Source organism: Anomalospiza imberbis, unplaced genomic scaffold, assembly GCF_031753505.1.
Source record: "Anomalospiza imberbis isolate Cuckoo-Finch-1a 21T00152 unplaced genomic scaffold, ASM3175350v1 scaffold_397, whole genome shotgun sequence".
NCBI lineage: Eukaryota > Metazoa > Chordata > Aves > Passeriformes > Viduidae > Anomalospiza > Anomalospiza imberbis.
The window spans coordinates 81,668-92,595 of record NW_027100012.1 but is presented as its reverse complement, the minus strand read 5'-3'; the positions used below and the strand labels follow the sequence as shown (position 1 = coordinate 92,595).

The 10,928-nt window shown below is 54.8% G+C and overlaps 1 long non-coding RNA gene and 1 pseudogene across 1 annotated transcript; both read left to right on the top strand.

Moving 5' to 3' along the window:
• Positions 1 to 243: 243 nt before the first annotated feature.
• Positions 244 to 840, top strand: LOC137466689 (uncharacterized). Its single transcript, XR_010995263.1, has 2 exons — positions 244 to 429; positions 648 to 840. It is a non-coding gene; the product is annotated as an uncharacterized lncRNA (long non-coding RNA).
• Positions 841 to 4,709: 3,869 nt separating this feature from the next.
• Positions 4,710 to 9,221, top strand: LOC137466694 (PHD finger protein 7-like; annotated as a pseudogene).
• The last annotated feature ends 1,707 nt before the right edge of the window (positions 9,222 to 10,928 follow it).

Sequence of the window (10,928 nt, the reverse complement as noted above, 5' to 3'; positions counted from 1 at the left end):
GGGTGTGTTACGATGGGGAGCTCAGTCCTTCGCAGGCCTCAGTTCTGGGGGAAGAGGTGCGGTCTTGGTGCTGAGCTTCTAATGAAACAGCTGCTATTTCACTGCAATTTCGATTGCAGCATGTTGAGGAAAACTGCTGCTGCTGCCTTTCATGGTTCTTCGTACACCAGGCTGCAGTAGGGAACATTTCTGTTGGAGCCAGCGTCTGGTGGGGGGGCAAGAGAACAGGGAGGATGTGAAGAATTGACTTCTGGAGAACACGATTGCTGTGTTGTCCATGACTGTTAGAAGCAGCAGCACAATCAGAAGTGTTTAAGCCTATTAATTGGTTCTTTCTTTTGTGCAGAGGGCCCAAAGTTATTTTGCAGATCTGCAGAGCTCAGTGAAGAAAAAGAGGGTTGGGAAGACAGACGTAGATTATTGCTTGAGGTGAGTATGTAAGATCCGTTCCCCGGGAACTCTAGGTGAAAGCTGAGCATGGGGAGGGAATGCGGGTATGAAGGGGCATGCAGAATTAATTCAGGTCCTCGAGAAGAGCCTGCAACTTTGTAACTCCCCGGGAACAAAAGTGTTTTAGTGTGCCGGTGTGTATAACATCCTGTGGTGTTCTCCAGTCGGGTAAACCACGGCATTTTTGTCTGTTACAGGAACAGCTACTTAACTATATGTAAAGAATGTATTTAAGAGAAAGAGTGAATTTAGAGACTTCTCCTACTAGTGGATTCAGAACCTTCTCCCAAGAATTTGTTAGATTTTCATTATTTTCCGGAACGCCGGAGGAAGCATAAGGATACCAGACTGAAAGTCCAAGGAAACCAAGAAACCTTTTACTGATTAGAAGCGCACCACTTCTGTTCCTTGAAGAAGTTGCCAAACAACGTCACTTTCAAAATCCCTTCAATGATCTAACAGGAGAAAATATTGGCAAACCCTGTTAGGCAGTGTTTCCCAGCTGGAGCTGATGGTCTTGGGTGCTGGGGAGCCACGGGAAGGCTCCAGTCCTGACTGTCCGGCCAGGCTGGGGCCATTGAGCTCCGGCTGATCCCTGGCGGCTGTAAGGGCAAGCAGGAATGTCAAAGGCCCCCCAGACCCGGGCCGGGCCAGGCCGGACCAGAGCAGTGCCGCCAGCCCTCCAGGAGCGGACAGGCTCTGCCAAGCCCGACCTGGGCACTGCTCCCAGCCCAGGGACACGCGGCTGCTTTGCCCGAGAGCCGTGCCCAGAGCAGCAGAGCTGTCACACCCCAGCTGGTTCGGGTTGGTGTGAGGCCCTGGCAGTGCCCGTGGGTGCCCTGGGCAGCACAGGAGCTGTTGCCAGTGCCTGGGGAAGCACGTGTCCGGGTCAGCCTCTGCACGGCGACACAGCATGCAGGCTGCAGGGGACAGAGAGAATGGCAGCGGGCACGAGCACCTCTGCGGGGCGCTTTGGCTGCAGCAGCATCGGCCCCAGGGGCTGCTCTCTCCCTGCCTGCCTGCCTTCCTGCCTGGCTGATGGGCAGGGCTGGAGGCCTTGGAGAGCAGGGGCCATTGCGGGCACAGGTGTCCCAAGAGCTGCCCCCTGGCCCAGCTGGGCCCCACTTGGGGAGGAAGGAGGCTCCCAGCCACGGCATGGCTGAGCGGCTCCTGCCTCCCCCTGCCTCTGCTCTGGGCCCTGCGCCGCCTGCCGCAAGCGTTCCTGGGCCAGGCTGTGGGAGGTTGGCATTGCCCTCACCTGGCTCCCTGGCTCCAGGGCCCTCCTGCTTGCTGTAAGACATGGCAGCTCTCAGCGCTGAGTCCCTGTCCAGAAGGCCACAGTCTCCTCCAGGTGCTGGTCCTCTCTCTCTGTGGGAGAAAGAGGAGTGTGGGGAGTTTGCCGAACAGGCCCAGAGCCACGAGGGCACTGCTCCCTGCTCAGCCCTGCGTGAGCCCTGCTCCTGTCCGCCTTCTGCTCCCGTTGTCGCCTGGAGGAAGACCGCAGTCTGCTCTGGTTGTTCCTCTGCTGATTCTGGGAAGGGAGAGGCAGGTGAGCCTGCAGCACAGGCCCAGATCTCGAGGTGTGGGGTGCCTCTGGTCCCTGGGCAGCAGCGACCCTGCCCTGCCTTCTCCTCTCGTTGTCAGGTGGCACTGACACACGGCCTGAGCCCAGCCTTGCCTTTTGGGGCCAAGGGAAGTCTCTGCTCCTGCCTCTGGCACAGGGCGCTCTGCTAGCGGGTCAGGGAAGGTGATAGCCCCAGAGAGAGGCGTGAGCAGTGGAGGAAAGCCAGCATCTCTCCAGTCTTCCAAAAGGGCACTAAGAAGGAGCCAGGAAACTGCAGGCCCATCAGCCTCAGCTCCGTCCCCAGAAAGGTGGCAGAATATCTCCTCTTGGATGTCATCTCTAAGCGTGTGGAATAACAGGAAGGGAAAACTGGATGGGTTTAGCAGCTGTTTTGCAGGGCAAACAACTGAGTTTGCAGAAGAAGAAATTAATAAGATACAGGTTTATCCATGGCAAGGAAGCAAGCAAGGCCGTTAGCGTGGAAACTGAAAAACACATCAGGGCTCCTTGTAGTTAGAGGATACGTGCCTTAGTCAGCAGTGGACGTGCCTTAAGAATTTGTGGTAAACTCTTGCCAATGAATTATTGACGTTAAATGCTTTGTACCAATAAAATACAATAAGCTATTGCTTTGTCCATTGAATAGAAGGAGCTGTTTTGATGTAACTAGGGCCTTAGGATCACACTTTTTTAGGGGTATAAAACTTGAGAACAACTTGTAATAAAGAAGAAGCCATTGTTGTCACTGCACAGGTGTATGTGTATGTCTTGTGTCCATCTCTACAGCGACAGAAAACCATGCTTGGGCAATCCCATAGCCACCTCTGCTGCACTGACTGGCTGGGTTTGTGAGGGGAGAGCAGTGGCTGTTGTCAGCCGGGACTTCAGCAAGGCTTTGTCCCGGCCTCCCGTATCACGCTCATGGGGCAGCTCAGGGACAGTGGCGTAGAGAAGCGGGCAGTGGAGCTCCAAACTCAGATAGCTGCGAGCTCAGGGGGCCGTGCTGGGGCCAGTCTTGTTTGCCTTATTCCCCAGTGACCTGGCAGAAGAGACGGAGCGCTCCCTCAGCACGTTTGCTGATGGGACAGAAGCGAGAGCAGGGGCTGGTGAACCACACGGCTGTGCTGCTGCCTTTCAGTGAGACCTGGACAGGCTTGAGAGTTGAGCAGAGAGGGACCTAGTGAAGTTGCACAGGGGAAAGCCTCTAGAAGATCTTGAAGCTTTCTAATTACCAGGCAACAGAAGTTTTTTTAGTATAGAGGAGTGTATCGTGTCATCTTGTGACGTCCAGTCAGGGAAACCACTGCATCTCTTTATGTTACAGGAGCAGTTTCTTGTACGTATGTAAAGAAAGTCTTTGAGAAAAACACTGAATTCAGAAACTCCCTCTATATTACGTTGGATTTTCATGATTTTCTGGAATGCCAGGCAAAGCGTAAGGATTCCAAAAGGAAAGCGAAAGCCAATGAAGAAATCTACTTTTAGAGGTCAGAAGCATTTCCTGTTTGTTCCTTGAAGAAGTTGCCAATGTTACTTTTGAAATCCTTTCAAAGAGCTAATAGGAAAAAGCATTGGCCCAAAGTGTTAGCCTGTGTTTCTGAAGAGGAATATGCTTTTTTTGTCAATTCAATATTTGTAGCAGGGTTTGTTTTTGTTGTTTTTTTTTTCTGTTTGTTTTTGTGGTTTTTTTTGGTTTTTTTTTTTTTTTTTTTTTGTGTGTGCTTTGAATGTGATTCTTTGCAGGACTTTGAATAATTTGATCATATACCCAATGCTGGGAACAAGCTTAGAAAGAAACTTGAAAGTAACCAAAAGGAGTCAATTTAATTAAAAAAAGTAAGCCTGTTTATTACCAAAGGAACAACTGGAAGCAAAAGCCTCCGGCTAGTCCGGAGACTGTTTCAACAACTTAGTACTTGTAACCTAGGGGTGTGTGTTTCCAGGGAAACCTACTCCGCTCTGAGGAAAGACCCGGGAGTTCGGCACCCCAGGCCTTTTAAAGTCTCTCTCTCGCCTCCTGCTTGGGGCGCTCAGGATCCGTGCTGTGATAGGTCTATTTCTCCCTTGCCCATTGCCTTATCAGTTGCTGCAGTCTTGGCCAATCATTGTGGAATTCTCTCCTCCCATTGCTTGGTCTCTCCACCAATCTTGATTTAAGTTGTGGTTGTGTTCTATGATGCAATACTCCTGAAAGTTTCTCTGCCCCTCCACAAAGATTGGCACCCCATCTCCTCCCCGGTTCCACTCCCCCTCTATACATCAGCAACAGTACTGGGTTTTAATACAACTAATCAGAATTTGTTACTTGAATTAACAACATTTAACGTGTATTAACAACATTTACCTTTGTATCAACATCCCACCATTTTTAACTAGGTTCCTCAAAGGTTAATTTTTTTTGTTTGTTTGTTTGTTTGTCCATAACACCCAAGACAACATTTTACTGTGCCCTGCTGTCCAGTGCTGAACAGGGCTGAGACAGAGCAGGTAGCTCTGTGTCTGTGTGAAATTTTCAGGAGCAGCACCAGGAGCAGCAGCAGAGCAGTGCCCGATGGTTGCCTTGGGGCCTGGCATTTGAGCCTGCACTTGCTGCAGGAGTCCCTGCCTGGCTCCCGCCTGACCAAACCTTCGCACCCATCTCAGAACCTGGGTTCCCAAGGGGGCCGCCTCAAGTGGTTGCCAGGGACCCGAGGCCATGGTTGTCCAATTTTGGCTGCACGATGCTGATGTCAGCCTGGCCATTGTGACCCGTGCGACCAAGGCTTCAAAAGGCAAGGCTGGGCTCAGGCCGTGTGTCAGTGCGACCTGACAACGGGAGGAGAAGGCAGGGCAGGGTCGCTGCTGCCCAGGGACCAGAGGCACCCCACACCTCGGGATCTGGGCCTGTGCTGCAGGCTCACCTGCCTCTCCCTTCCCAGAATCAGCAGAGGAACAACCAGAGCAGACTGCGGTCTTCCTCCAGGCGACGACGGGAGCAGAAGGCGGACAGGAGCAGGGCTCACGCAGGGCTGAGCAGGGAGCAGTGCCCTCGTGGCTCTGGGCCTGTTCGGCAAACTCCTCACACTCCTCTTTCTCCCACAGAGAGAGAGGACCAGCACCTGGAGGAGACTGTGGCCTTTCTGGACAGGGGCTCAGCGCTGAGAGCTGCCATGACTTACAGCAAGCAGGAGGGCCCTGGAGCCAGGGAGCCAGGTGAGGGCAATGCCAACCTCCCACAGCCTGGCCCAGGAACGCTTGCGGCAGGCGGCGCAGGGCCCAGAGCAGAGGCAGGGGGAGGCAGGAGCCGCTCAGCCATGCCGTGGCTGGGAGCCTCCTTCCTCCCCAAGTGGGGCCCAGCTGGGCCAGGGGGCAGCTCTTGGGACACCCGTGCCCGCAATGGCCCCTGCTCTCCAAGGCCTCCAGCCCTGCCCATCAGCCAGGCAGGAAGGCAGGCAGGCAGGGAGAGAGCAGCCCCTGGGGCCGATGCTGCTGCAGCCAAAGCGCCCCGCAGAGGTGCTCGTGCCCGCTGCCATTGGCTCTGTCCCCTGCAGCCTGCATGCTGTGTCGACGTGCAGAGGCTGACCCGGACATGTGCGGTGACAAACTGGAGAAGTATGGGCTCTGTGCCCACGTGTTCTGCCTGGTGAGTGGCTCTGGGTGCTCCTTCCACCATTGCAATGGGCAATTCCTGCCTCTCTCTCCTCATCTGCTCATCCCCTTTGCTGCAGTTCTTTGCCACTCTACTTTCTCGTCAGAAGAACGAGCGTGTTGGACTCATGGGATTTCTTCCTAGAGATATCCAAATTGCAGTCTGGCGGGCGGCACAAAAGGTGAGAGCCTGACAAGAGCAGGGAGATTTGTGCCAGGCGAGGTTTGCCAGAGCTGAGCCCAGACACTTGGAATGAAAGGCCTGCCCTTCCGGCCGCCTGTGGGCCAAAGTCTGGCTCCCAGCAGCTGCACAGAGGCTCTGGCAGCGGAGTCTCCTCCACCCGTCGGCTCTGTGGTCTGAGACCCAGCAGTGGCCACATGCTAGGCCCTGCCCGGAGCCGTGGGGCTGCCAGGGGAGGCCCCGAGGCTGCTGCTGATGGGGCTGCTTGGCTCTTTCCAGCGCTGCTGCGTCTGTGGCCAGAGCGGGGCAACCATCATGTGTTGCAAGGAGGACTGTGGCAGATGGTTCCACCTGCCCTGTGCCAAGGAGGGCGGCTGCGTCACACAGTATATTCCAGAGTACAGGTGCCCCTCCTCCCCACTCCTGGTCGCCCCTGGGAGAAGATCCAACATTGCTCACTTTGCCCACCCATTTTCCCTCAGCACCTACTGCCCTGAGCACCGTCCAGAGCAGGACATGGAGGCGACTGCAGAGCCGGGCACCGATTGCCCCATCTGCATGGAGCCTGTGGAGGATAGAAACACCTTCAGAACCCTGGTGTGCCCAGCGTGCAAAAGGGCCTGGTTCCACAGGGACTGCATCCAGGTAGGAGCCATCCCCTCAGCCCCGGGGCACAGCAGGTGCTCAGCAGCACCAGGGCCTTGCTCACCCTGCTTCTGTTTGCCCTGCAGGGACAGGCCATGAGCGCTGGTCTTTTATGCCTCCACTGCCCCCTGTGCAGGGACACTGAACAATTTCTTACACAAATGTTCATCGTGGGGATCCGAATTCCCTTCAGGTTGGTGTCCTTCTGCCTGGCTCACAGGACAGGAGGTGCAAGTGCTGTGCTGTGCCAGGCCCTGCCCCAGCAGTCCTGGCCCTGCTCTGCCCCGTGAGTCTGGGCTTCAGCTTCACGCGGGACTTGGAAAAGCACTGGAGAAAGAGCGGGGACAACCTGTACCTCCATGAGGGCAGGACATCAGAAACTCATCAGCTTTTCCTTTCTGCATCAGAGAGCCAACGTGGGAGGACAACGATGCCTTCGCGGATCTAGGAGAGAGGCACAGCAGGTGCAATGCCAGGGATTGCCTTTACCCGGGAGGCAGGGAGGAGGCAGAGGAAGAGGGGTAAGTTGGGGAGCTGCACCTGAGGCTCTGCAGGGTACATGTGTCACTTCAAGGGCTCAAAGGGGAAAGAATCAGAATAACTTGTCTGGACAATCCTGTGCTGTGGACACGTTGTCCATGAGCCCCTTTGCCTCCCCAGGCCCTGGGAACTGCTGCTGTGCTCCTCCTGCGCTGCTGAGGGCACCCACAGGCGCTGCTCTGGCCTGAGAAACCGCATAGAGAGCTGGGAGTGTGACGGCTGTGCTGGTCTCGGAACGGGTATGAGGCAAAGCAGCCGGTGCCCCTGGGCTGGGGACAGTGCCCAGGCTGGGCTTGGCAGAGCCCCTCTGCTCCTGAAGGGCTGGGGGTTCTGCTCTGGCCTGGCTTGCCTCGGGCCTGGGTGGTCTTTGACATTCCTGCTTGGCCTTACAGCTTTCAGGGATGAGTCAGAGCTCAGGGGCCCCAGCCGGAGCAGACAGTCCGGACTGGAGCCTGCTCATGGCTCCTCAGAATCTGAGGCCATCAGCCCCAGCTCCCGCACCCCGGTGCCATCGGGGCTGGATCCCCGGTCTTCACCTGCAGAGACCAGCGGCCGCAGAAGCTACCGACACACAGCATGGCAGCAGTCTCTGCCGTCTTCCTCACTGGACACCAGCAGCCTCAGCACATCAAGTTCAACGTACAGCAGCTCCCCTGACTCTGAGGACAGGGTCCATTCCAGACGTGCAGGGCCCGGCCGAGGCCGAACCCGCTCTCGCCAGCAAGGTCGGGCCCCAGATGGACCCGTCCGATCGAGGAGTCGCCGTGACAGAAGCAACAGGACAATGACAAAGACTGAGAGGCCCAGGCGAAGGGAGACACCTTCACGGGCATCCCCCAGACACAGCCGCACCCGCCAGCAAGGTCAGGCCCTAAGTCCACCTGTCTGCTCCAGGAGTCGCCGTGACAGGAGCAGCAGGACAACCACAAGGACTGAGAGGCCCAGGCAAAGGCAGACATCGTCACAGGCATCCCCCAGACGCAGCCGCACCCGCCAGCAAGGTCAGGCCCTAAGTCCACCTGCCCGGCCCAGGAGTCGCCGGGACAGGAGCCACAGGACAACATCAAGCGCTGAGAGGCCCAGGCAAAGGGAGACTTCGTCAGGGACATCCCCCAGATGCAGCCGCTCCCACCAGCAAGGTCAGGCCCAGAGTCCACCTGGCCGCTCCAGGAGTCGCCGTGACAGGAGCAGCAGGACAAGACCAAGGACTGAGAGGCCCAGGCAAAGGGAGACTTCCTCATGGACATCCCCCAGATGCAGCCGCTCCCACCAGCACGGTCAGGCCCAGAGTCCACCTGGCCGCTCCAGGAGTCGCCGTGACAGGAGCAGCAGGACAAGACCAAGGACTGAGAGGCCCAGGCAAAGGGAGACTTCCTCAGGGACATCCCCCAGATGCAGCCGCTCCCGCCTGCAGCGCCGGGCCTCGAATCAACCTGTCCGGTCCAGGAGTCGCCAGGACAGGAGCAGGAGGACAGCAGCAAGGGCTGAGAGGCCCAGGCACAGGGGGACACCGTCAGGGATGTCCCACAGGAGCAGCCGCTCCCGCCAGCGGCGTCGGGCCTCAACTGGGGCCTCCAACAGCAGCACGTAGTGTCATCTTTTCTTTCTAGTCCATCCGCTCGCTGCCGGAAGTGAAGGTGAGATCGGTCAGTACAGGGTCCTTGAGATTTGCAGGTCTGTGAGAAAACCATAGTAGCTCTTGGCTTTTCGACTGGCAGGAAAGTAGTCTTATGCTAAATACCTTGATTTCTGTCTTACCATGTATTAAGTGAAAAGTCACTTAAATGATGTGGCTAATTAAAAAGGACTCTTGTTCTTGCCTTTAGACTCCAACCTCAGGTGTTTCCCCACTGCTTACTCTTGAAAGTGAGCCACTCCTTGATGGGCTTGTGCAAGAGGCCATCTGAAGCCCCCACATTTGCCTACCGATTGCCACGAGGAGAAGCCCCTTCCCCCACTGCAGTTCCGGCTTGCAGAGAGCAGCAGTGCAGGTGCAGCTGCTGTACCTTTACGTTAGCTGTTCTGAACAAGGCCTGGCGAGGACTTGGCAAGGACTTGGCAAGGACCTGGCATGGACCCAGCACGGGACAGCCTGACGCGCGACCTGCTACAAATCTCCGTTCTTACGCCAAATGAACTTTTGGGGTGACTCCCGTGGTCCTTCATTGAAGACCCCTCATCTGCCTCATTACCACCGTGACAGACAAAGATTGAGGACCCTCCTCCCAAGGACTGAGACTGAGACCCCTACTACAGGCAGGGGGCAAAACGGTGGTCTGACCACTAACGACATGACCTGTTTCCCTTCAGTAATTCCAGTGGACTTATTCTCCATTGTGTTTGCCTTGCTTTGGTGGTTTCGGTGGACTCGCCTGTTCCCCCGCAGCAATCACAAGGGCCTCTCATTGTCCTGCATGCTCCCCCCTCTTTCCTCTGTGGACTATAACTGGACCCCTGAGTTGACCAGAACTTCGAAGACTTCCCCGACACGACAAGACGGATCCCCATCGTCTGGACCACTGAGGATCTCGCCTGTGCTTGTAGCTATTCCCATCCCCCTCTTCTCTCTCTCTCCCTCTCTCTCTCTCTATTCTTTGACCTTCTTTCAGATCCCCACTATCCCATTTACTGTTTTGGCCCTTAATAAAGGTGCATTTGTTGTGATTAACTGATAGTCCCTTGTTGTTTGCCTTTTTGCACTTTTGGGATTGGTGAAAAGAGCCATCACGACACCCCGCAACAAGCGGATCGTGACAGCTTGGACAGGGTATGGTTAGGGAAACATTCAGAGCAAGGTGGCTCTTAGGGAAGCTGTCTTGGAAAAGGACGTGTGCTGTGTTGCTATCCTTGAACAATCTCATTTCAGTAAAGCCAAAAGGAAGAAGAGAGAAGAGAGTGACACACAACCTCAAGCGCCTGAAGAAATCGATTACTCTATTGCTGCTGATTTAAAAGACTTGCTTGGACCTTGAAAGAACAAACCAGAAAAGACTGTGGAAATACCCTGGGACAAAGAGGATGTGCAGGACTCTGCCCCAGATGACCATTTGGGACCTTTGCCTGAGAACGACGCAGCTCAGGAGTCGAGTGCTTTCAAGTTTCCCTTCTTTGGAGACACAGAGGGGTTGGGCATCAAAGGAGGTAACAGCAGAACCCTTCTAAGAGTGCCATTTCTAAGGAAGAGCTTCTGGCAGGCACTGTAGAGCAATAGGGTGTAAAGAAGGTCAGGATGCAGGGGATTTTCAGCAGCAGAAGTCAGTAAGTAGGCAGAAGCATTTTGATCTTCATTTCTGCTTGCCAAGGCTGTGGTGGATTAACGAGAGGTAGCTCGTGCTTGCATCTCAGGCGTTCTGAAAGGCATGCTTTGAGAAGGCATTGGGGTTTTTGCTGAGTGGTGAGAAAGCTTGTTGTCATGCCCTGAATTTCTCAAGCAGGGAGAAAGGGGATACACCAGTCATATCAAGTTTCATAGAACCCAACACGATTTTCAAGGAAATGTGTGTTAATGTAGAGGGAGGAGCAAAATCCGGGAGTTGACCCCAAGATCCATGGACATTCTCTTTGTTACTGAATTCTATTCTTGGACCTTTAGGAAAAGGAAAGTGAATGACACGTGATCATTGGGGTGTTCTAACCGTAGATAAAATGAGGCCTTATGAAAAGAAGATGAAACAACATTAAATGGAGTCACAGTCCTGAAGGAGAGAAGAGAAGCCGTGTGAAGTTATCCAAAATATTAAAAAAACCCCAATGCCACAAGACAAAGCAACAAGCCTCCCACACTTGTGCTGAATTCAGAAGGTATTCAGTGTCTTCTGAATGCAATGATAAATGTTTAAGAATACAGAAGCGATCCCTAGAACAAACTGGAAAATCCTGGAGCAGAGATGTAGCTCAGGAAATCAGGCAGGAGCAGATTCT